Here is a 27,372-nt window from a genome sequence, read left to right as displayed (position 1 = left end):
CCCACACCAGTCGACTAACACCCAGGTGAACAGGGAAAATTGCCTGGAACTAGTGCTCATATTGGTGAATTTAAAGCCAGCAAAGGTTGGTTTGAGAGATTTAAGAATCGTAGTGGCATACACAGTGTGATAAGGCCTGTTCTGGAAGAAAATGCCAAACAGGACCTACAGTACTCAGGAGGAAAAGGCACTCCCAGGACACAGTGTCTCATCAGTCATTGCTGCATCTTCAATAAAGGTAAGTGTCATTTATTCTTCATTTAGTAGAGTAGTACATGCACAATATATATTGTGCATATACTACTCTTCTATTGGTGGCTAAAGCTCCCGCTTCACACACGGAGGGCCCGGGTTCGATTCCCGGCGGGTGGAAACATTTCGACACGTTTCCTTACACCTGTTGTCCTGTTCACCTAGCAGAAAATAGGTACCTGGGTGTTAGTCGACTGGTGTGGGTCGCATCCTGGGGGACAAGATTAAGGACCCCAATGGAAATAAGTTAGACAGTCCTCGATGACGCACTGACTTTCTTGGGTTATCCTGGGTGGCTAACCCTCCGGGGTTAAAAATCCGAACGAAATCTTATCTTATCTTATCTTATCTTCTCTTTGTGTGTAGGAAAATGTATATTTCATGTGGTAAAATTTTTTTTTCATACTTTTGGGTGTCTTGCACGGATTAATTTGATTTCCATTATTTCTTATGGGGAAAATTCATTCGCATAACGATAATTTCGCATAACAATGAGCTCTCTTGCACGGATTAATATTGCTATGCGGGGGTCCACTGTATGTACATCACAATACATTATATATCCTACGCAGTACATACAGTGAACCCCTGACTTATGATATTAATCCGTTCCACAGAGCTCATCATTAGACGAAATTATCGTAAGTCAAATTAGTTTTCCCCATAAGAAATAATGGAAATCCAATTAATCCATTCCAGATACCCAAAAGTATGAAAAAAAAAATTAGCACACAAAATATACATTTTCCTACACACAAAAAGAAGGATACATGCACAATATATGTACTGTACAAAATGAAGAATAAATGACACTTACCTTTGTTGTAGATGTAGTGATGTGTGATGAGATGGAAGGATGGGAGATGGAAGTGTATTAATTTTTGGAAGGGGAATCCCCTTCCATAAAGACTTTAGGTAGCAAGTCCTTTTCTGGGGTTACTTTCCTTCTTCTTTTAATGCCACTGGGAACAACTTGAGAGTCACTGGACCTCTGTTGCACCAAAAATCTGTCCATAAAGCTCTGTATCTCGCATTCCTTTAAGATTTTCCCAAAGTGGTTCACAACATTGTCACAACAAGTCACCAGCACGACTTGCAATAGCTGTGTCAGGGTGATTTTCCTCCATAAAGGTTTGCACCTTTGACCACATTATACACATTTTCTTAATCGTTGAAGGAGGCAACTTCCTCAATTTCTCTCTCCCCTCCACTGAAGCAGTTTCCTCCGTTGTGGCCTCTTGCTGTTGCAGATGCTCTTGCAGCTCATCAGTGGTTAATTCTTCATTGTCATCCTCCACCAACTCTTCCACATCCTCCCCACTAACCTCCAACCCCAAGGACTTCTCCAATGCCACAATAGATTCCACAACTAGCATAGGCTCCTGAGGGTTAGCCCCAAACCCTTCAAAATCCCTCTCCTTTACACATTTTGGCCACAGTTTCCTCTAAGCAGAGTTCAAGGTTCTCTTAGTCACTCCCTCTCAAGCCTTACCTATAAGGTTTATGCAATTGAGGATACTAAAGTGATCTTTCCAAAACTCTCTTAGGGTCAATCGAGTGTCTGAGGTCACTTCAAAGCACTTTTGAAACATTGCTTTGGTATACAGTTTTTTGAAATTTGAAATGACCTGCTGGTCCATAGGCTGGAGGAGAGGAGTGGTATTAGGAGACAAAAACTTTAATAAAACTCAACTCCCCCGAAATTTGCTCTGGCAAGTCTGAAGGATGAGCAGGAGCATTGTTTAATACCAGGAGGCACTTAAGGTTCAATTTATTTTCCAGGAGGTAATTTTTCAGAGTGGGGGTAAACATGTGGTTTTACCATGGTAAACCATGGTAAAACCTAGAAAAAGTCCCTATGACCCATGCCTTACTGTTTGCCCTCCACAGCACATACAAATTAGCCTTGAGGACATTGTTTTTCCTGAACACTTGGAGTTTCAGAGTGATACACAGGTAGAGGTTTCACTTTGCAATCCCCACTAGCATTACTACACAACATTAAAGTAACCCTGTCTTTCATAGGCTTGTGTCCGGGGAGTGCTTTTTCCTCCTGTGTAATGTAAGTCCTGTTCGGCATTTTCTTCCAAAACAGGCCTGTTTCGTCACAATTTAACACTTATTTGGGTTGCAATCCTTCAGTCTCTATGTACCCCTGGAATTCCTGCATGTATTTTTCTGCCGATTTTTTGTCCGAACTGGCAGCCTCACCATGCTTTATCACACTGTGTATGCCACTACGATTCTTGAGTCTCTCAAACCAACCTCTGCTGGCCTTAACCCTTTCAGGGTCCAAGGCCCAAATCTGGAGTCACGCACCAGTGTCCAAGAATTTAAAAAAAAAAAATTTGTTATTTTTTCTTATGAAATCGTAGAGAATCTTTTTGTGAAGGTAATAAAACAAAAAGTACGAAATTTGGTGGAAAATTGACGAAATTATGCTCTCGCGAATTTTGATGTGTCAGCGATATTTACGAATCGGCGATTTTGCCGACTTTGACTCCCATTTTAGGCCAATTACATTATTCCAATCAACCAAATTATTAGCTATTTCACTAGTATTACTTCTATTCTATCGATTGAGCACAAGAAATCGCCAAGTCAACTGTTTCAACTACAAAATAAAGTGATCGGAAATTGTTAATTTGGCCAATTTAACACAAAGTTCAAAATATTCCAATTTCTAAATAGGGTCCAGAATAAACAATGTAGGGATTCCTGGCACTAAACTAACATTTCCTCTGTTCATTAGTTATGTTTTGAGGCTTTACAAATAAATTCCATTTTGATTTTTTATTCACATAATGAATTTTTATTCACACCAAAAAATAGAAGATTTATGATTATGCAATACTGTAATAATTGTATAAATATCATCACCATATTTGTGAATGTATATTAGACCCACCAGCTGACGTGTATTAGACGTGTGAGGTCGTTTGTTTACCCTTGAATATCGGCAAAAATTTCACATTTCTGCTACTTTGAGCTCAGTTTCAAGCCATTTCCAGTGCTAAAATTAATCAAAATCATCTCTATTTCTGTAATATGTCTTCCATTCTATCAAATGAGACCAAGAAATCGCAAATACAACTATAAAAAACATACGAAAAAAAACTGCAAAGTTGCTGTTTTAATCGAAAAATCATGATTTCAGTTTTTTTCTCTCATTATACACAGTGTGCTGCAGGATCTGTTTTATGTGGTGCACACATACCACATAGATGTATTCTCTCATATCTAGGCCCAAATGTACCACTCACAGTTTATCAGAGTGAGCTGAGCTCATGGCGTAGATCTACGGTTTGGACACTCACCGTAAAGCCGTAGATCTACGGGACGGACCCTGAAAGGGTTAAATTCACTCACATCACCACTAGTTGCAGACTTTTTTTAATTAAATTGTCATGCAACTGCCTTGCCTTTTCACATATGATCGCTTGAGAGATGCTATCTCCTGTTATCTGTTTTTTGTTTATCCACACCAGTAGCAGTCTCTCAGCATCTTAGACTACTTGCAATCTGTGTTTCAAAAAGATATTTGCACCTTTTGCAACAACAGCTTCCTTGATTGCCTTTTTGTTGGCGAAGATAGTAGCGATGGTTGATTGGGGTTTGTTGTACAACCTGGCCAGCTCGGAGACACACACTCCACTCTCATATTTTGTGATTATCTCTTTCTTCATTTCTATAGTAATTTTCACCCTTTTTACCACAGTGTTGGCACTAGAAGCTTTCTTTTGGCCCATGGTGGCTTATTTAGCCGTTACAAGCGCTAAAAACACTGGAATAATACAAAATGTACTGATTGTATACGTGGGAACGACCGCACTGGCTTATAAACATTGCCACACTAACTGAAGGTAGGGCACCTAAGGCATGCTCAGGCCAGAGGGATGCGTGGACACGTTCGGGACAAATGATGTAAGTCGAGTTTTTGTTCGTACGTCGGGGGAAATATTTTACGCTGAAATGCTTCATAAGTTAATTTTATCATAAGATGAGGCCTTTGTAAGTCAGGGGTTCCCTGTACTACACAATACATTATATATCCCACACAATACATTATACAGTGGACCCCTCGACTTTCATGAAATTCGACCTTGGGCAAGTTTTTTTGGAAAAATTTGGCCTCGAGTTTCATGAAAAAACTTGTGTTTCGGCGACCGTCCGGTACCCATCCGCCCATCACCGCGCACACAAAGCCAGTCTCCCACGCCTTTCTCGCTCAGTGTGCCAATGTTTACCAACACGTGACCATCATCTCACGGGTTCATACATAATAATCCATTGTTTTTTTATGATTACAACTGCTAAATAAGTCACTATGAGCCCAAGGAAGGCTAGTGCAAGCCCTTTGGTAAAGAAAGTGAGGAACACGATCGAATCCAAGAAGGAAATCATTGAAAAATATGAGAGTGTAGTGCGTGTTACAGAGCTTGCCAGGATGTATGGCAAGCCCCATTCAACCATAACTTCGATTGTGGCAAAAGGAAAGGAAATAAAGTGTGCTGTTGTTGCAAAAGGGGTGGATATGCTGACAAAAAGGAGATCACAAATCCTTGAAGAAGTGGAGAGGTTATTGTTGGTGTGGATTACCGAAAAACAGTTAGCACGAGATAGTGTTACGCAGTCAATAATATGTGAAAAGGCAAGGCAGTTGCATGATGATCTCATAAAGAACATGCCTGCAACAAGTGGTGAAGCTTGTGATTTTAAGGCCAGCAAAGGTTGGTTTGAGAGATTTAAGAAGCGTAGTGGCTGTTGCGAATAAGAAATTTTTTTAAAGAACTTCAGAATGTGGCCTGTTACCATTTATCTCTTATGCAACAAGATTTTTGGATCCGAGTTATAGGTATTTTAGAGTCTAGGGGAAATAATTTCAACTGGGAAACTCCATAGAATAATATTCAAATTTATTAAAGTATTTAAATACAATACTTTATCTTCTCTTTGTAGTTAATTTAACTTAATACTTTGTACAATAAAATTACCATATACATTTAGTTCCAAATCATGGAAATGTCATATTAATAAGGAAGTTTAATTATTCTTCCTGTATCTAAGTCCTCATTAATATTTACGTCTCTTTCTTAACAAGACTGTAGACTCAAAATACAAAAGGTACAAGATTTAACAAGACCTTTGAATCTGGCCCTAAAGTATCTATGGATTACTGAACTGACCAAGAATATAAATATCAAAAGAGTCTTTCAAAGTAATGAGGAACAAATTGAGTCAGCTCTAGAGTCCAATTCTCAAAACCATTCAACTGTACACCGTAAGAGCCAATATACGATCAGTTGTCAGGGCTAGAGCTGGGAGCAGACTGACTACTTGCCAGTCTGTTGACGTGTCGTCAGGTTGGATCAGCTGAGCCACGTCAGCCAGCCGGACATAAACAATTGAACAATTCACCGGATGGTTCCGAGACTTAAACTCTATATACACAAGAAATCCTACCTAACAATAATACTAAAATAATAGTGATAGTTACAAAATAGTGATAATAACAATAATAGTGATAATAACAATAATAGCGATAATAGCGATAATACCATGGTATTTTACATACAGTAGGGCCCCACTTATATGGCTGGTTAGGTTCCAGGCTACCGCCGTAAAGCGGAAACCGCTGTAAAGTGGAACACCCTTTTTTTCCACTTACAAATGCATACAAACACTAGATAACAAGTTTACACTAACATATATTAAGTTAGCAATAGAACCAGGCATCAAAAAACAATAAAAAGTACAATACACACATAGTGCACTCATTACTTACCTTAAAATATTTATAGTCTTAATCTAGGGTGAGACAAGTAGTATTTATTGTAAGAAATCAAGTGTGGTATGTATGGTAGTCAGGCAGGCTACCATACCAGGCCACCCCACTCACACATACAATTCTATGATATTTAAGCATCCCAGAGTGATAAAATGTATATACAGTTCACTCATTACTTACCTTAAAATATAGGGTGAGATGAGTAGTATTTATTGTAAAAAATCAAGTGTGGTATGCATGGTAGTCAGCCGGGCTACCATACCAGGCCAACCCACCTACACATAATATTCTATTACATTTAAGCATCCCAGAGCGACAAAATGTATATACAGTTCACTCATTACTTACCTTAAAATATTTGTAGTCTTAATGTAGGGTCAGCAGTAAGTAAATGAGATAAAACGAATAAATGAGAGAGAGAAAGAATGAGTGCATGAGAGAGTACAGGCGCAGAGTTATGTAAACAAACCAGGCGAAGGTAAGTTTTGTAAACAAAGTGTACACGTCTGGTTTGTGTACAAGTTACATTGTGTACAGGTTGTCTCTACATTGATACGGTAGAATAAATAAAGAAGAACACTCCCATTCTCATGTAACATCATTTTGAGAAGAAATGATGCTCTGAGTGAAGGCAATGGAAATAAGTCACTGACTTTTTTGGGTTATCCTAGGTTCTCTACACATATGTTGTTATGTATGATAATCTATGTAACTGTATTTGTGTATACCTGAATGAACTTACTTACATACATACGAAAGGAATAATTTTCTTCAGTTACCCCCAGTAACACATTTTCTCTTATGTTAGATTAGAGAAAATGTTATTCTTGGCATCACTTGTACAAGTTATCTGGCTACCACATCTCATATTTATGTTTATTTATTCTATTCTAGGGTGTATTTATCATCTTTTTATGTTATGTATTGTGTTTATTATATAATTTTGAAAAAAATATCATGGATGGATTAATGAAAATGTGTATATTAACGTAATATACAACATTTAATGAGACTCGGTGATTATTATTATTATTATTATCATTTCTAATATGGCATCACTTGTGCAAGTCGTCTGCTACCACTTCTCATATTTATGTTTATTTATTCTATTGTGGGGTGTATTTATCATCTTTTTATATTATGTATCGTCTTTATTATATAATTCTGGTGGCTAAAGCTCCCGCTTCACACACGGAGGTCCCGGGTTCGATTCCCGGCGGGTGGAAACATTTCGACACGTTTCCTTACACGTAACTGTTGTCCTGTTCACCTAGCAGCAAATAGGTACCTGGGTGTTAGTCGACTGGTGTGGGTCGCATCCTGGGGGACAAGATTAAGGACCCCAATGGAAATAAGTTAGACAGTCCTCGATGACGCACTGACTTTCTTGGGTTATCCTGGGTGGCTAACCCTCCGGGGTTAAAAATCCGAACGAAATCTTATCTTATCTTATCTTATCTTATTTAACGTAATATACGACATTTAAATGAGACTCGATGATTATTATTATCATTACTAATATGACGTCTGGAGACATAAGACACTTTTACTGATTTTAATGTGTACCTGCATGCCAGCACAGTATAAGTTTATTTAAGTACAGGTATACATAAGTATAATTATCAGAGTATATATAAAATATGAAATAACTTTTAAAAACATTTGAAATTTTGGAGTTTTCAGACAAAATGGAGAGACTTAGTGCTTACTGAGCTCATGAAGAATGTAAACAAACAGGGTGGGGCGCGGTGACCGTATTAGAAAGTCAGGTGGGGGAGCCGTATGGCGAGTTTTGGTCATAATTTGAAATGACCGTATTAGCGGAATGCCGTAAAGTGAAACGCTGTAAAGCGGGGTCCAGATAATATAACGCCGAAAGTCTCTATTTTAGCTATAAACGGGGACTTTCGCACTATAATATTAAGTGATGAACACATGCTCTTACAATATTTAAATAACACAGGATGACCAATTTCAAAGATATAGCACCCCCCCCATCCCGTATGACAATAGGTCGCAGTAGGGAGTTTGCAAGCATCCTTGGTAATATCTCCTTTATAGTAAGCGTCCTCTTGGTAAATAAGGCAAGTAATGCGATGGAAGAATGGAGAAGCAAGAACTCGAACAGCATGGTTATTTGCCAGAGGATGAGCTTTTGGAACAATGGCCAGAAGAACTATCTGGAGTGGCTTCCATCATAATTCGAGAATAGGAGTCTCGGACATGACTGTCAGGGTCATCCATGTGGACTTACTACTTCGTCCCATCAACGAAACGGCTTTCATAGTCATACTGTCAATATAAAAGAAAATTATTAACAAAATTATATAATATACATATAAATTAGGCTCTAAGAGTACTCATTTCTTAACTTTACATTTTAAGGTATACATTTTTTTTTTTTTTTTGGGGGGGCGAGAAAGAGCATCAGCAATTATGTTAAAGGATCTACTTAAGTGTTGAATACTAATCAGATAAGGTTGGATTCTCAGAGCCCACCTGAGGATCCGGGTGTTCTTTGATTTCATAGAATTAATATAAATTAAAGGGTTGTGATCAGAAAATACCATAATTTTATGTGGGGAGGTTTCCAGATAAATGTCAAAATGTTCCAAAGATATTACTAGGGCAAGAGCTTCTTTCTCTACGGTGGCATAATTCTTTTGGTGATGTTTCAACTTTGAAGAAAAATAAGATATAGGATGCAAAATATCAGTAGAGGGGGATTTCTGAAGTAACACTGCCCCCACAGTATAACCGCTGGCATCGATGTGTAAATAGAAGGGTTGATTAAAGTCAGGACTTTTCAATACGGGTGACAAAGAAAGCAACCGCTTCAACCGATTAAAAGCTATCTCACAATCTTTCGTCCAGCAAAACTTCATCTTACTACTGGTTAACTCAGTAAGAGGAGATGCAACCTGAGAAAAATTAGGACAGAAATGACGATAATAACCAGTCATTCCAAGGAACCTCTATAGACTTTCTATCGTGAGGGATAGGAAACTCGGAAATGGCTCTAACTTTTACATCAACAGGATGTACCTCACCCTGACCTATACAAAAACCGAGGTATTTAATCTTGGCTTGTCCAAATTGACACTTGGCTAAATTTATGGTGAAGTTGTACTTTTCTAACTTCTTAAATAAGGTTTCCAGGCGAATTAAATGTTGCTCCCACTCATTGCTATATATAACAAGATCATCTAGATATGCATCCACTCCTTCTAAATCATTGGTCAGCAGGTTCATCAGGCGCTGAAAGGTAGAGGCCGCGTTACACAACTTGAAGGGCATAACACGATAATTGAATAATCCTCCTTGTATAGTAAATGCGGATATTTCTTGGGCTTGCTGGGTAAGCGGCACTTGGTAATAGCCCCTTAATAAATCCAGGCGGGTGACATAGGCGGCTCCTGATACTCTGTCTATTAGATCATCAATACAGGGTAGTGGGAAACCATCTGGTACCGTGAGAGCATTAACCTTACGATAATCAGTGCACATTCTAGAAGTTCCATCAGGCTTGGGAACTAATACATATACAGGGCGAGGCCCACGGACTTTTACTCCATTCTATGAGTCCATGGGACAACAAAAATTCTACTTCTTTGTTTAATGTTTCTTGTTTGAGTGGACTTGCCCTATAAGGTGACTGTTTGCAAGGCTTTGCTCCTTGTACATCTATGTCGTGAATTCCCAATGTACAACACCTAGGGACGTCATCAAATAAAACCTCATAACGTAATATCAAGTCTTTGATATCTTTTGCTTTCTTCAAATCAAGGTCCATAAGAAAGGTATCAAGAGATTGCAATGTCTCTGAATTTTTTAAACGTACTTCTATCGCTTTAGAGATGCTGGGCAGACTTACATTTTCAGTTTCATCTAAAGGAAGAACTGTCGAAACTGGTACGATACTAGGGTGGTAAGCCTTAAGTTGGTTTATGTGATAAGTACGTTTTGCTTTTCTCTTTCCTGGAGTTTGTAGTACATAATTTACCTCATTGAGCCGCTCAATCACTTCCAAAGGACCTTCGTATCTAGGTTGCAGAGCGTGTCCAGGTAAGAATTTCTGTGCCATCACCTTGTCACCTGGTTTGAAGAAACGAGAGCGTGTGTGTTTGTCATAACAATGCTTCATCTTGGATTGGGCCTTAGCTAAATTTTTTGAGGCTAATTCCCTCAGTTGTGACAAACGCTTTTGCATTAGAGTTGGAGTTGTTTTAAGCGAGAGTTCGGATTTTCCGGTCCATGAATCTTTTAGTATGGCGAGGGGGCCGCGTACTTGGTGTCCATAAATTAATTCAAATGGACTAAACCCAGTGCTTTCTTGTTTGCTTTCCCTTAAGGCGAACAAGAGGAATGGTATTCCTTCATCCCAATCTCTGGAAAACTGCTCGCAGTACGCTCTCATCATTGATTTTAATGTTTGATGAAATCATTCGAGGGCCCCTTGCGACTGAGGGTGATAAGCAACAGAAAATACGGACTTAATTCCGAGGCGTGATAAGGCATCACGAAACATCTTAGAGGTAAAATTTGAACCTTGATCGGATTGAATTATTCGGGGAATCCCCACCTGTGACAAAAATTTTTGCAAAGCTCAAACAATGATGCGAGAATTAATTTTTCTCAAAGGGATAGCCTCTGGATATCGAGTAACGACATCCATAATTGTAAACAGATATTAATTCCCTTGTTTAGTCTTGGGTAACGGACCAACACAATCTATTATCAGGCGTGAGAAGGGCTCACCACTGACGGGAATCGGAATGAGGGGAACTGGTGGAGGTGTGTGCGAAGGTTTGCCGGTCACTTGGCAGACTTGACAACCTTTTAGATAGCTTTCCACAGTCTCCTTCAATCTGGGCCAATGAAAATGCTTGGCTATTTTGCCCAGCGTTTTCTTTACTCCCAAATGTCCTCCCATGGGACTATGGTGGGCGAAACTAATGGCCAATTCTCTAAAGGTGCTAGGTAGCACTACTAGATGTTTGCTGGTAGCCAGATGATCGTCGGAAGACAAAAGAGACTTTTCCTTTCTCATTAATATACCATTAGCAAGGTAGTAACAATTGTCCAGGTCTTGGGCGTCGTCTTCTGTAATAGCTATCTCTCATAATTTCTCTAGGGATGGATCAAGGAACTGATCCCTTATTAAATCTTCTTTCGATAGCATTTTAATATCAGAATCTTGAAAAGGGCCGATCATAGAATATTTCAGATTTGAAGATCCGGGTTGTAAGGATCGACTGAACAATAAATCGAGACCTAAATCTTCGCCTTCACTTAGGACTTCAGTTGATAAAGGATTTTGAGGTGCTCTAGACATTGCTCTAGTTATAACATTGAGAGGAAATAAGGTAGGAGCCTCTTTTCGAGCTTCTATGGCATAGTTAATGTCAGTAGAATTATCAATAACTAGAGGCTCTCGGCTTATACCCGGATAGTCTAGATCATTGCCTATGAGTAAGTCAACGCCCTGAATAGGAAAAGTTTCACTGGATATATCTACCGACACAAAGCCAGTATAGGTTGGTGTTTGGATGTATATCCTGTGAAGAGGCACTCTTATAATGGCGCCTCCATAGGCTTCTAATAAGACATCTAGCTTTGTGCGAGTCATATCACTTACGGGAAGCATGTCCTGCTTCAACAATGTTAAATAACTTCCAGTATCATGGAAGGAATTAATTTCAACTAATTGAGTCTCGTCTATTCCAGCTTTCACTTTAGCAAAATAGGGACTCATAGCTGAGTGAATATCTTTTTCTGAAACAGCTCTAGTATTTAGTCATCTAGAATGACTACTGATTCGTTCTTGTGAACCTTGTTCGGTACTAGGGTTCAGTTTCTTTTGAGTTGTCGATGAAGATATTACCTGAGTTGGGAAACAAAGTCGCTCATTCCTGGTATCCCTCTCTAGCCAATAACAGTGTTTCCTTAAATGCCCTTTCTTATTACAATAAGTGCAGTTCAACTCACTGTTATGCCTTAGTGGTTTTGAACTTTTCCTAGAGTTAGATCTAAATTTATTATTAATGGGCTTGGAGGCATCATAGGAGGTCGGGTAAGGATTCTGTATGCGACGCATCTCTGTCAGATTGGATCGTCCTTTCTTAGGGGCATATTTAGTCACTGTTTCCTTACTTTTTGTTTCGCCAATCAATTGTTGAGATATTTCATAATTATCGGCGAGCGAGGCTGTTTCTAGTATATTTACTATGGGGCAACTAATCAAATACCTATGCAGGTTTTCTGGTAAATTATTATAGAAATCCTCATGCAGGATCAATTGGGAAAGACTTTCCATAGATTTACAGTTAGAAGCTCTACACCATCTCTCAAAAGCGATTTTCTTTTCACAAGCAAAATCTACATACGACTGAGTTGGCTGGCATTTTAATGCTCTAAAGGTTTTTTGATAACTTACTGGGAGGAGATCATAAGCCTCTAGGATAGCCTTCTTAATGGAATCATAATCCACATATTTCTCAAAAGGTAACGTAGCCGTACAACTTTGAGCTTTACCAGACAATGAAGTATGCAATAAGGTTGCCCAGTGTTGTCAGGGCCAGCGCATAGCACGTGCTTGATTCTCAAAGACTTTAAAATAAGTATCTAAATCTCCTTCATTAAATCTTGGAACCATAGATGCAGCTTTTTGTATATTGAAAGAATCATTTGAGGATTCAGTACATCTTTCACTCACATTTCTTTGTTGTTGTTGTCTTATATAGCGGAGCGTTTCCCTTTGAAAGTCTTCTTCATTTAATTTACGCTGAGCCTCAATTTGAGCAGTCTGTAAAATAAATAGTCTCTCTAATTTCTCAAACTGACTTTGAGAAATATGCCCCGATGGTATCGAAAATGAGGGAATTGAACTGGGGGTATGTGGATATTCCTTTGGACGTGCACCTTGGTGAGGGCCAGGCTGACCATTAATAGGAATTCCTTCAGTAACGGGCGAATGCCGAACAGCGGCTGCACCCTGCAGTACTGCATCTTCTTTACTTGAGGCCCCTGGAAACAATTTGTTTCTAATTATTGCCCTTACGGTATTGGCTGTATAATATCTATCGTATGGTACTTCCAATTTACGAGCTATCTGCCAGCACGTTTGAAGTTTCAAGGAGTCCAGCTTTGACAATGTTAAATCTTCAAATAACTCTTTAACCCTTTGAGGGTTTTCGTCGTACTAGTACGTCTTACGCGTAGGGGTTTTTGACGTACTAGTACTCATAAATTCTAGCGACCTCAAATCTAGTGGGAGAAAGCTGGTAGGCCTTCATATGAAAGAATGGGTCTATGTGGTCAGTGTGCACAGTCTAAAAAAAATCCTGCTGCACACGGTGCATAATGAGAAAAAAAAAACTTTTTCCATTTTTTTTTAATAAATCAGCGACTTTGCAGTGTATTTTCGTATAGTATTTATTGTTGTATTCTAGTTTTCTTGGTCTCATTTTATAGAATGGAAGACATATTACTGAAATTGAGATGATTTTGACTGGTTTTACAATGAAAGGTGCCTTGAAATTGAGCTCAAAGTAGCAGAAATGTTCGATTTTTACCAAACTTCAAAAGTAAACAAATCGTGCCAAGCGTGCAATACACGTCAACTGGTGAGTCTAATATTCTTTCACAAGTGCACCAATAATATTTATACCATTTTTTACACTAATGCAGTAGTCTGCATAACAGTAAATCTTATATTTTTTGTGAGAATAAAAATTCAAAGTGGAAAGCAAAAGAATATAAGAGGGGCCTTGAGACGTGACTAATGACTAGAGGAAATGTCATTTTAGTGCCAGGAATGTCTTTCTTGTTTATTCTGGACCCTATTCCGAAATTGGCATCTTTTGAAATTTGTGTGAAATTGGGAAAATTGCTAAATTCTGACCACTGTACTGGATAGTTGAATTTATAAATGGGTGGTTTCTTGCACCCATTCGATAGAAAAAATGGAGTTCTAGCGAAATATTCATGTTTTTTGTCGACTAGTACAGTGAAATTGGTCGAAAATGGGGCTCAAAGTGGGCAAAATCGCCGATCCGTAAACATCGCCGAGACCGCTAACTTTGCGAGAGCATAATTCCGTAAGTTTTCTATCAAATTTCAAACTTTTGGTGTCGTTATGATCGGGAAAAGATTCTCTATCTTTTCATAAGAGAAAATAATTTTTTTTTTTTTTTAAATTTGGCCGACCCTGAGAACGAGTTTCGGAGAGGGCCTGTCGACCCTCAAAGGGTTAATGTGATCTTCCATGATCAATATTTTGAAATTAACTAAAGATAAATTCCCAGTATATAGCTTTAATATTGTTCTTTTGATCAATGTCTTAGAACAACAGAGATCCCGGATGGGTACCCCATTTTTAAAGAACTTCTGAATGTGGCCTGTTACCATTTATCTCTTACGCAACAAGATTTTTGGATCCGATTTATAGGTATTTTAGAGTCTAGGAGAAATAATTTCAACTGGGAAACTCCATAGAATAATATTCAAATTTATTAAAGTATTTAAATACAATACTTTATCTTCTCTTTGTAGTTAATTTAACTTAATACTTAAGACTGTAGACTCAAAATACAAAAGGTACAAGATTTAACAAGACCTTTGAATCTGGCCGTAAAGTATCTATGGATTACTGAACTGACCAAGAATATAAATATCAAAAGAGTCTTTCAAAGTAATGAGGAACAAATTGAGTCAGCTCTAGAGTCCAATTCTCAAAACCATTCAACTGTACACCGTAAGAGCCAATATACGATCAGTTGTCAGGGCTAGAGCTGGGAGCAGACTGACTACTTGCCAGTCTGTTGACGTGTCATCAGGTTGGATCAGCTGAGCCACGTCAGCCAGCCGGACATAAACAATTGAACAATTCACCGGATGGTTCCGAGACTTAAACTCTATATACACAAGAAATCCTACCTAACAATAATACTAAAATAATAGTGATAATTACAAAATAAGTGATAACGATAATAGTGATAATAACAATAATAGTGATAATAGCGATAATACCATGGTATTTTACATATATTAACAGATAATAATATAATGCCAAAAGTCTCTATTTTAGCTATAAACGGGGACTTTCGCGCTATAATATTAAGTGATGAACACATGCTCTTACAATATTTAAATAACACAGGATGACCAATTTCGAAGATATAAGGTTGGTTTGAGAGATTTAAGAAGCGTAGTGGCATTCACAGTGTGATAAGGCATGGTGAGGCTGCCAGTTCTGACAAAAAAGCAGCTGAGAAGTTTGTACAGGAGTTTAAGGAGTGCGTAGACACTGGAGAATTCAAACCCCAGCAAGTGTTTAATTGTGACGAAACAGGCCTCTTCTGAAAGAAAAATGCCAAAGAGGACCTACATCACGCAGTAGGAAGTGGCACTCCCAGGACACAAGCCTATGAAAGACAGGCTTACTCTCATGTTTTGTAGTAATGCTAGTGGGGATTTTAAAGTGAAGCCTTTACTGGTGTATCACTCTGAAAATCCCAGAGTGTTCAAGAAATACAGTGTCACCAAGAGTAACTTGTGTGTGATGTGGAAGGCTAACAGTAAGGCATGGGTCACAAGGGGAATTTTCCTAGACTGGTTTAATGAAGTGTTTGGCCCCAGTGTGAAGAAATACCTCCTGGAAAATAAATTGCCACTCAAGTGCCTCCTGGTATTGGACAATGCTCCTGCTCATCCTCCAGACTTGGAAGAGCAAATAGTGGAGGAGTTTAGTTTCATCACAGTGAAGTTCTTGCCTCCTAATACCACTCCTCTCCTCCAGCCAATGGACCAGCAGGTCATTTCAAACTTCAAAAAACTCTACACCAAGGCAGTGTTTCAGAAGTGCTTTGAAGTGACCTCAGACACTGAATTGACCCTAAGAGAGTTCTGGAAAGATCACTTTAATATCCTCCATTGCATAAACCTTATAGGTAAGTCTTGGGAGGGAGTGACTTCCAGGACTTTGAACTCTGCTTGGAGAAATTTGTGGCCAGATTGTGTACAAGAGAGGGATTTTGAAGGGTTTGTGGCTGACCCTAAGGAACCTATGCCAGTTGTGGAAAGTATTGTGGCATTGGGGATGTCCCTGGGGTTGGAGGTGAGTGGTGAGGATGTGGAAGAGTTGGTGGAGGACCACAGGGAAGAGCTAACCACTGAAGAGCTGCAAGAGCTTCGTCTGCAACAGCAACAGATCACAGCTCAGGAAACTGCTGCAGAGGAGGAGGAAGAGAGATGGAGGAAGGTGCCTTCTTCAAAGATTAAGGACATTTGTTCAAAGTGGACTGAAGTTCAAACATTTATGGATGAACTTCACCCTAACGAAGCTGTTGCAGGCCGTATTGGCAACATGTACAATGACTGTTGTGTCCCACTTCAGGGAAATCTTAAAGAAATGCCAGAAACAGATCTCTCTGGACAGACATTTTGTGGGACAGGGGTCAAGTGACTCTCAAGCTGGTCCCAGTGGCATTAAAAGAAGAAGGGAAGTAACCCCAGATATGGACTTCATACCTGAAGTCCTAATGGAAGGAGATTCTCCTTCCAAAAAATAGTGTACACCTTCCTCCTATCCCCTCCCGTCTTCCATCCACGTAGAAGTCTTCAGTAAAGGTAAGTGTAATGTTATCATTATTCATTTTAAATGCATGTACTTGATTTCTGATTGTTTTCATTATGTAAATCTTTATTTAATTTGAAAAAAAAATATTTTATTTAATATTTTTGGGTGTCTGGAACGGATTAATTTTATATCCATTATTTCTTATGGGGAAAATGGTTTCGAGTTTTGTGAATTTCGACCTTCGGCGGGCTCTCTGGAACGGATTAATCACGAAACTCGGGGGTCCACTGTATATCCTACACAATACATTATATATCTTACACAATATATACTACACAGTATATTATATATCCTACACAATATATACTACACAATACATTATACATTCTACGCAATATTTGTTATTTAATTTTTGTTAACACATAAGCCATTTACCACCAAAGCAGGGTGGCCTGAAAAAAAAAATAACTTTCACCCTCATTCACTCCATCACTGTCTTGCAAGAGGCATGCTTACACTACAGTTAAAAAATTGCAGCATTAACACCCCTCCTTCAGAGTGCAGACACAGTACTTCCCATCTCCAGGACCCAAATCCAGCCTGCCAGACTTGGGTCCCCCACACCCTCATCTGGTGGCCCCCCTTGCCAAGCCACAGCAGAGGGGGACCCCCAATGAGGTGGTCTGTGTGTTTACTCGAATACTTCGAAGGTAAGAATTTGGCCTATTGCTTCGTCCTGTGCCTAATATTATTAACCCTTTGAGGGTTTCGGACGTACTAGTACTTCTTACATGCAGGGGTTTTTGACGTACTAGTACGCACAAATTCTAGCGCCGTCAAATCTCGCAGGAAAAGGCTGGTAGGCCTACATGTGAGAGAATGGGTCTGTGTGGTCGGTGTGCGTGGTAGAAAAAAAATCTGGGACCCAGTGGTGCATTGTGGGAACGCCATCTTAGTAAACAATATCCACCATGCCTCGCGGTAAGAAGCTCCTCACTCCTTGGCGAATTGGGACACTTTTGTTCCCCAGTGACAGTTCTAATACAGATGGAAGTGCCAGTGAAGATGAGTTTCAAGGTTTTGGTGAGGTTTTGACCGAAACTAATGACCATAATATCGGTAATAGTGAGGAAAACCCAGACGACCCTCAGCCTTCCACCTCTGGTGCTGGGCCGTCTTGTTCACGTTCAGTTGTACCAGAATCCAAGAGGAAACTTCTATTTTCCCAAATCCCAGACTCAGATGAGAGCATGTGTGATGATAGTGATAGTGAATATGAACTACAAGCTCTTCAAACTAGTTCCAGTAGTGATAGTGAAGTGCAATATTCCCCAGTGAAGCATCAGTATATACGACAATATATGTGCTCTGGTAGTGTGCCATGTGCTATTCCAAGGGGAAGGAGTGCATCTCGGAGTACATCCCATGGCTGTACAACAGGAACAGACAGTGAAAATGACGATGATACTGTTGCAATTGGGATGGAAAATGTGCGTGGTGGTAGTGGTGCCGGCGGTGAGGCACCAGCAGTGGGCCATGCTGCCACCCATGCCGCTGCCTCAGCTGATCTACAACAAAGGCCACCATCCCCCACCCACCCACCACACCAGCCTCCACAACCACAACCTCCACAACCACAACCACCTGTCATTGTCCAGTACCCACCAGCAGACCGCACCTGGGATTGGCAGGAAGCTGTCAATTTTGTTCCAAATGCCCACCAGTTTGATGACAGCCAAAGTGGAATACGGCCATCTTGTACACTTGGGAACAATGCCACTGAACTGGAATGTTTCGAGTTATTCTTTGACGAACCACTGATGGAAAGTATTGTCATGGAAAGCAACACATACTACGAGTACACCATGGCAAACACATTACTTTCACCAAAATCACGTCTACACCAGTGGAAGGAGGCAACTGTGGCTGAGATGTAACTTTTCTTTGCCACAGTAATGCTTATGCCACATGTGTATAAGCACAAAGTGAAATCATACTGGTCAACAGACCGCCTGATTGCAACCCCAGGTTTCAGTGATATAATGCCAGTGAATCGATTTGTGCTAATGTTACGTATGCTTCACTTCTCAGACAAAACCAGGCCTGACAGAAACGACAGGTTATATAAGATTAGGAATGTGTTTGTGTATCTGAAAGAGAAATTCAGTACGCATTTTTATTCCTTCAGGAAGCTTGTAATTGACGAGTCTTTGATTCTGTTCAAAGGAAGACTTTCTTTCAAGCAGTACATACCAAGCAAGAGGAAACGCTTTGGTATAAAGTTGTTTGTGCTTTGTGATTGTTACAGTGGTCTGGTATTGGATATTATTGTGTACACTGGAAGTTATACATTGCAAAATACCAGGAAGTTATTGGGCATCTCAGGTGATGTGGTTAGAACAATGATAGAACCATACCTTGGTAAGGGGCATACATTATATACAGATAACTGGTACACAAGCCCCTCAGTGATTTTTTGCGAGTGAACATGACAGATGTGTGTGGCACAGTGCGTGCAAATCAGAAACATATGCCCAGGTTTGACGCTGGCACTCGTAGAGGTGAGGTGCAGGCGTTTGCTGCCAATGACATCATGGCATTTCGGTGGCATGACAAACGAGATGTCACACTGTTGTCATCAGTTCACCCTAATGAAATGGCAGACAGTGGCAGGCAGCATAGAGAGAGCAATGAACCCATTCTAAAACCTGCAGCTGTGATTGATTACACCTTCAACATGCGTTCAGTGGACAAATGTGTCATGCAGATTGGGTTTGCTGATTGTGTTCGCAAGAGTTATAAGTGGTACATCAAACTCTTTTTCCATCTTCTGGACATTTCCATGCTCAATGCTTATAATAAGTATAAGATGAGGACCAGAAACAAACCACAGTACGGCGAATTCTGTTTGTCTGTCATCAGACAAATAGTATTCAAGTACCAAGGAACAGCACCTGCAATTGACCGCCCACCAAATTATCAACAACTACCTGCTTGTCTGAAGTATGGTGATCACTTCCTGGTAAAAGTGCCTGCTACTGCTTTCAAGAAAAAGGCTCAGAAGAGATGTTACGTCTGTTCACATACAAAAAACGCCGACAACAATGCAGAGACACTCGTTTTATGTGTGAGGAATGTAATACACCACTGTGCATGACACCATGTTTCAAAGAGTTCCACAGGCTGCAGAACTTCTAGAAACATTCCCTGTGACTGTATATGTGTATATAAAATATAGAAAAATAGTAATAAACAACATTTCATATCGTTTGTGTAAACATTTTCTATAAGCAAAATAATGATTACAACAGTGTTTACGCCCTTATTGTGTAGTATTGAAAAAGAAATAACTTACAAAATACTGATCATGTTGGCTTCAGAGGCCATAAAAGTTACTCAGAAAAAGAAAAATTGAAAAATAATTGAAAATAGTACATAAAAAAGTAAATAGAAAAATACCGGGTGACGGCAGTCGGCGATATTACCAGATGTTGTTCAATTTTGGCAAACTTCACGCCTCCATATCTCGGTAAGTATTGACGGTAAAAATTTTTTGTTTAATCTATAATGTTTAGAAAAAAAAAAAAATTTTTCATAAGAAAAAATAATTTTTGTTTTTTTTTTTGAAATTTGGCCGACCCTGAGAACGAGTTTCGGAGAGGGCCTGTCGACCCTCAAAGGGTTAATGATTAGATTGAAATGATTTTCATGGAAAATATAGAACAAAGCATATTTGAATTTATTGCTAAGAGTCATTTGGAATATCTCGAATATTTTTTTTATTTTGTGAAGGGAAGGTGAAGGCCGATTTTTGGCATGTCAAAAGCGCACCTAATGTATTTTTTTTAGGCATGAAGATAAGTTATCGTACATTCATTCCTTACTTAATAAATTCATGTTAGACATATTCTATGAGTGGAGAGTGTCCGCAGCGCCACTCGTAACATTAGACCAGAACAGGATGCTGCCATATGTCATAGTCAGCAATTATTATTATTTTTTTATTTCTCAGTTTTTTGTTTGGCCAATCTTATTGAAACTTTGTCACATTCCATTACATATAAAGTGGACCCCCACCTTACGATATTAATCCGTTCCTGAGAGCTCATCGTATGCAGAAATTATCGTAAGGTGAATTAATTTTCCCCATAAGAAATAATGGAAATCAAATTAATCCGTGCAAGACACCACAAAGTATGAAAAAAAAATTTACCACATGAAATATTAATTTTAATACACACAAACTGACACTTACCTTTATTGAAGATCTGGTGATGATTGATGGGATGGGAGGAGAGGAGAGTATGGAAGTTGTTAATGTTTAGAAGGGTAATCCCCTTCCATTAGGACTTTAGGTAGCACGTCCTTTTCTGGGGTTACTTCCCTTCTTCTTTTAATGCCACTAGGACCAGCTGACTGTGGTGCAGCAACAGCTGACCATGGTGCAGCAACAGCTGACTTTGGTGTAGCAACAGCTGACTGTGGTGCAGCAACAGATGACCATGGTGCAGCAACAGCTGACTTTGGTGCAGCAACAGCTGACTTTGGTGTAGCAACAGCTGACTGTGGTGCAGCAACAGATGACCATGGTGCAACAACAGCTGACTTTGGTGCAGCAGCAGCTGACTGTGATGCAGCAGCAGCTCACCATGGTGCAACAGCAGCTCACCGTGGTTCAGCAACAGCTGACTGGTGCAGCAACAGCTGACCATGGTGCAGCAACAGCTGACAGTGGTGTAGCAGCAGCTGACTATGGTGCAGCAGCAGCTGATCGTGGTGCAACAGCAGCTGACTGTGGTTCAGCAACAGCTGACTGGTGCAGCAACAGCTGACCGTGGTGCAGCAACAGCTAACCGTGGTGCAGCAACAGCTAACCGTGATGCAGCAACAGCCGACTGTGGTGCAGCAGCAGCTGACTGTGGTATGATAGTACATATTTCTCACCCTTTTTACCACAGGGTTGGCACTAGAAGCTGCTTTCTTTGGGCCCATGGTGGCTTATTTAGCAGTTACAAGCACTATAAACAATGGAATAATACAAAATGTATCGAATGTATGCATGCAACCAGCCACCCTGGCTTGTAAACAATAACGGCAGTCCAGCTGAGGCGCTCAGGCTAGACGGACAGGTTCGGGATGAGTCATGTTGGTCAGAAACAGCTGAGGGTGGTACAGCAGCAGCTGACTGTGGTGCAGCAGCAGCTGACTGTGGTGCAGCAGCAGCTGACCATGGTGCAGCAGCAGCTCACTGTGGTTCAGCAACAGCTGACTGGTGCAGCAACAACTGACGGTAGTGCAGCAGCAGCTGACGGTGGTGCAGCAGCAGCTGACCGTGGTGCAACAGCAGCTGACCGTGGTTCAGCAACAGCTGACTGTGGTGCAGCAGCAGCTGACCGTGGTGCAGCAACAGCTGACGGTGGTGCAGCAGCAGCTGACTGTGGCGCAGCAGCAGCTGATGGAGGTGCAGCAGCAGATCGTGGTGCAGCAGGAGCTGACTGTGGTGCAGCAGCAGCTGACTGTGGTTCAGCAACAGCTGACTGTAGTGCAGCAGCAGCTGACCATTGTGCAGCAGCAGCTGACTGTGATGCAGCAACAGCTGACCGTGGTGCAGCAACAGCTGACCATGTTGCAGCAGCAGCTGACCGTGGTACGATAGTACGTATTTCCCACCCTTTTTACATATGATCGCTTGAAAGATGGTATCTCCTGCTATCTGTTTTTCGTTTATCCACACCAATAACAGTCTCTCAACATCTTTGAGTACTTGTGATCGAAAACAAACTTGCACCTTTTGCAAGAACCCCTTCCTTGATTGCTGTTTTCTTGGCCACAATAGTAGCGATGGTTGATTGGGGTTTGGTATACAACCTGGCCAGCTCCGGGACACGCACTCCACTTTCATACTTAGCAATTATCTCTTTCTTCATTTCCATAGTAATTTTCACCTTTTTTACTGCACGGTTAGCACTAGAAGCTTTCTTTGGGCCCATGGTGACTTATTTTGCAGGTACAATCACTAAAAACGCTGTGATAATATGAAATATTCTGATTGTATGTGTGGATGCGACCGCACTTGCTGGCTTGTAAACACTGGCACCCATGGGGCAGCTGAGGCGTGCTCAGGCCACATGTGGGACGCGTCTCGGACGAATCGTGTGAGGTGAGGCAAAATTTTTGCGTTAAAATGTATTGTGTGGTGGATTTAACCTAAGGTGATGCCATTGTATGGTGGGGGTCCACTGTATTTCACCATTTTTTATATGCAGAAGTACAATGCTTACATGACAGTAGAGATGTCGTATTTAAGAGCAATGCGTGGTGCTAATATTATGCAGACTATACGGAGTTGGGAGATTAGGAAGAGGTGTAAAGTTACCAAAAGTATTATTTAGAAGCCTGAGGATGAAAAAATAGGATGACAAGGAGGGTGAATAAATATGGAGTACAGGGAAGGAGGTTGTCCTAGGAAATGTCTGAGGGAGGGGAGGGGAAAGGAGGTTTTGAGTGCTAGGTGCTTGTGTGTAGATAGGAGTGGATGAAAGTGGTTTTTATGAAGGGATTCAAGAAAAACCGGTTAGTTGGAATCCTGAAGGTAGGAAGTATAGTGCCTGCATTCTGAAGAAGGGATGGGGATGTTGCAGTTTGAAGGGTCATCTGAACTGTAATGTTGGTGCCTTTCTGGCAAGACAGTGACTAAGTGATAGTGAAATCATTTTCTTTGTCAGGCTACACTACCTCAATGGGAGACAGCCAGTGTTAAAAAAATTACAGGTATACATGTATTCTGGCAGTAACTAAATAAAGTTAATGAATATTTTAATCAGTTTAAATAGCATACAATGGATTATAAAGAATTTGCTTAGTATTTAGCTTCATAAACTTAAGCCTAACCTTAATTCCTGCAGCAGTAAGTGAGTTGGCCAGACCATCTGCCAGAGGGTCCTCTGGCCCTATGACCACCACACTGACTTTACAATCATTGCATACACCAACAACTGCCTGGAAAACCCAATAAAAATTTATGCACAATACAGTAACATATCTATCACAGTCCCATAATAGTGGTCACCAAAATTACCACATTCCACAGTATAAACACTTTTAACAATGCATCTGTACATTAGCAATGTTCAAGTTTTATATGCCTTACTTGGTGATCCTTGATGTTGAGGGAAATGTTGGTGGCATTGGGAGTGGTTTAAGTGCCAGCATTACCCAGGGCAATGAGGACAGATGACACTGCAGGAGAGGCAGCCAGGGCAGCAGCTAGAGCATCCTCCCTACCACCGGAACCCAACACCAACACCACACTCATCTGAAAGTAAAAGTAACATTGGTAGACAGCAATCTTCCAAGAGGGTTAAAAATGACAAAATTAAATGAATATGCCTGGAGTCCTCGATCATCAAACTATCCAACACCATTACTCAGAACAGTGACATTCACCTTGGCCACACTCAACTTAAAACATAATGGTTAATGGGGTTGAAAGCCATTTGACTACACTAGGATCATCAAAGTTGGACATAACTTTATCACCACCTAGCAAAAATACTTTAATCCCTAAAACACGGATTGAAGTAAACTCCTAGGTGAATATATATACAGTATACATATATGCAGAAAGAAATACATCTGCCTCCTTCGGCTGAATTTCCTGACCTCAAACATTGATCATTGTTCTCATGCTTTCCAGGTACTGTATTATACTCTATTGTACTTGAAGACCCTAGTGGAAGGAATGATGTACCAATAAAGGCTTCTTGTAGTTCAATGTCTTCTTACCACCTGTACCATTAACACCATCTGTACCACTGACACCACCTGTACCACTGATGTGTACCACTGACACCAACTCTACCACTGACACCAACTCTACCACTGACACCAACTCTACCACTGACACCAACTCTGCCACTGACACCACCTGCCGTCTACACCCCGGCACAATTTTTTTCTTAGCTAAATTGTTATTTTGGAAAATATTAAAAATACATTTAGTCTTAAGAGGTGCATCATACCAGGGCCAATCAACGGTTAATATTGCAGCTCCTGACCCATCACAGTGAACGTAAAGAGATTAATTGTATGTAAAGAAAGGCGAGTTAGTCCTACAGCTACCCCTGGCGAAGTAAGGTTACACTAGGTTAGATACATTTATTAAGATACAGGTACACGCAAGGGCAATTATTATATATAGTAGCATGTGTATATTACCCAGGATAACCCAAAAAATCAAAGTGACTTATTTCCATTAAATCTGCATAATATAAACCAGTGTTCATGGCAAAATGAACCTAATATTGAACATTTTTTGGTTTAAATGATGGTTAATTGTAACCATATCAAGTTTTATTAAAATGACATTGTTAAGAGTACCTTAATAGTTGAAAAAAACTGACAACGCAATTATTTTATATTTACGATGAAGTGCTAAACCCTTAGGGGTCATATAGCACCTGGGAAATATAATACCACGTTTGATCCGAGGGATGGCAATGTAGCTCCAGGTCATTGGATCAAAGCACTGCTAATCAAACTTACCTTGAATCACTTGTGAGAAAATTTGTCTGGACTGCCTCCATGTGAGTTGTCTACCCTGGCAAGCTGTGTTGACACCTCTCTGACCCTCACAAGTTGTCTACCCTGGCAAGCTGTGTTGACACTGTGTTGACACCTAGCTCTGAGGTGGGTACCTCAGCCTCACAAGTTGTCTACCCTGGCAAGCTGTGTTGACACCTAGCTCTGAGGTGGGTACCTCAGCCTCACAAGTTGTCTACCCTGGCAAGCTGTGTTGACACTGAGCTCTGAGGTGGGTACCTCAGCCTCACAAGTTGTCTACCCTGGCAAGCTGTGTCGACACCGAGCTCTGAGGTCGGTACCTCAGCCTCACAAGTTGTCTACCCTGGCAAGCTGTGTTAACACCGAGCTCTGAGGTCGGTACCTCAGCCTCCCAAGTGGCTTATAAGACAGATTTCCATAAATGACTGATGTTGCAAGAAAATCTCGCCTGCATGCATGAATAAAGGACTAACTTACTTGGTGTTGTAGAATCTATTCTGGTCTTCAACCTGCCTAAGCTTAGCCCCTCTGGATTTGCCCTCAGAACCAAGTGCAACCGAGAGCCTTAATTCCTGCAATATTCAGTTGGTATTAGTGACCTGCACCTCAGAAATTCCTGTTTCCACGGTGGATGTGAATCCCCTAGACTACTATGCAGAGAGTGACACTGGCTTCTAGGCTGACAAGATTATTATTATTATAATCAAGGGGGAAGCGCTAAACCCGGAGGATTATACAGCACCTGGGGGGATGTGGAAGGCATTCAGGCTTAATTCAGGGAACTAGAGCACAGATCCAATTCCCTAAATCAAGAGCCCCTCACCAACATCAATAGGCTGACAAGAGACGCTGGTACGTACTGGTCATGAACTGCCGCCTGTACAAGGCCCACAGCTCAACTCACTCTCAAATTCCCCCCAGAGACTGGCCAGAACTGAGTGAGAAAGGGAGGTCTTGTCTTACTGTATGGTCCTGACGGAGGAGGTCATCTACGGTACGTCGAGGTGCCTCCACCAGATTTCCCCAGGTCTAGTATATGAAGACACGTGGTGGCACCGCCTGCTGATCACGGCACTTGTTGCTCAGACGGTGTCTGGTCTTAGAAGAAAGGGCACTGTGGTCTCAGACCGGTGCCCCAGTATTCAAACTTGGGCTGTCAGTTCTCCCTGGCTAACATAACCTAGTGTTTGCCTACATTATCAGCCTATTACTACCTACGTTAAGGTCTTAGGTCTACATTATTATTATCTACATTTGCCTCAATAGTCCTAATATTAGTGTACTAACAGTATAAACTACCTACCTCTTCCTTGAAGGGTAAATCTATCAATTAAGAAGTACCTCCCAACCACCTTCGCCAACCCAGGTGTGTGTGTGTTTTGGGTGCAGTCAGGCAATTTTCCGCGCGCTCTCAAAAAAATTGAAGAATTATGGAAATTGAGTTATTTATACCAAAAAATAGCTTAACTCTTTGGCAACACAATGGTACCAGAATGAATGTTCTACGACGTTTCTACAAGAAATTATAGTCATTTATATCAGGTATGGTGACGGCGATGTGGGTAGCGAGTCTGCTCACAGCTCATATATTTTTTGGAATTTTTTCCTTGTTTTTTATCTCTTTTTCTTGCATTATTCTTTCTAATATAATAACTGACTATTTGGCATCATAAAACAGAAGGCGGAGCTTATCTGTAGACTTAGAGCCAACCAGGCACCATATGGGAACGCTCGGCTCCAGAAAGTGCCAGGAGAAATCACTTCATTATTACGCATATATCAGCTTATATATCACTCTACGGCTTATTTATCTATCAGAATTGATCTAATATGATATAATAAACACTATAAATAACATACAAACATGTTATATACTCTAGAGTGAATAAAATAAGCCTTAATATGGCGAGAGACCATCGGGAATATTTTGATATAAATGAGTTATTCCTCTCATGCCGTATTCTTTGGTCTCTAAGTAAGAGAAAACGGTGTTTTGAAGAGGATAACTGCACTAGAACATCAGTTTACTAAGAAATACACCCAAACAAACGCGATTTTCGCGGAAAAAAAAAATTTTGAGACGGCGGTCCGGCCGGTGTTCCAGGCCAATATCTTGGAGGTAACTTATTCACCTCTGGTACATCGTTCTGCCTTTATTACTTAATTAAATGGAATAATATTCACAGAAATT

At 40.5% G+C, this 27,372-nt stretch overlaps 1 long non-coding RNA gene across 1 annotated transcript; it reads right to left on the bottom strand.

Annotated features, from left to right (window-relative positions):
- Positions 1–7,706: 7,706 nt before the first annotated feature.
- On the bottom strand, positions 7,707–23,952 carry LOC128691751 (uncharacterized). Its single transcript, XR_008407483.2, has 3 exons — positions 23,770–23,952; positions 23,511–23,618; positions 7,707–8,332 (listed from the first exon to the last, which is right to left on the bottom strand). It is a non-coding gene; the product is annotated as an uncharacterized lncRNA (long non-coding RNA).
- Between the last annotated feature and the right edge of the window lie 3,420 nt (positions 23,953–27,372).

The sequence above is a fragment of the Cherax quadricarinatus genome, unplaced genomic scaffold (genome assembly GCF_038502225.1).
Source record: "Cherax quadricarinatus isolate ZL_2023a unplaced genomic scaffold, ASM3850222v1 Contig4686, whole genome shotgun sequence".
NCBI classification, from domain to species: domain Eukaryota; kingdom Metazoa; phylum Arthropoda; class Malacostraca; order Decapoda; family Parastacidae; genus Cherax; species Cherax quadricarinatus.
Note: the sequence above shows the minus strand (reverse complement) of the source record. Positions and strands in the feature narration are given on the sequence as shown.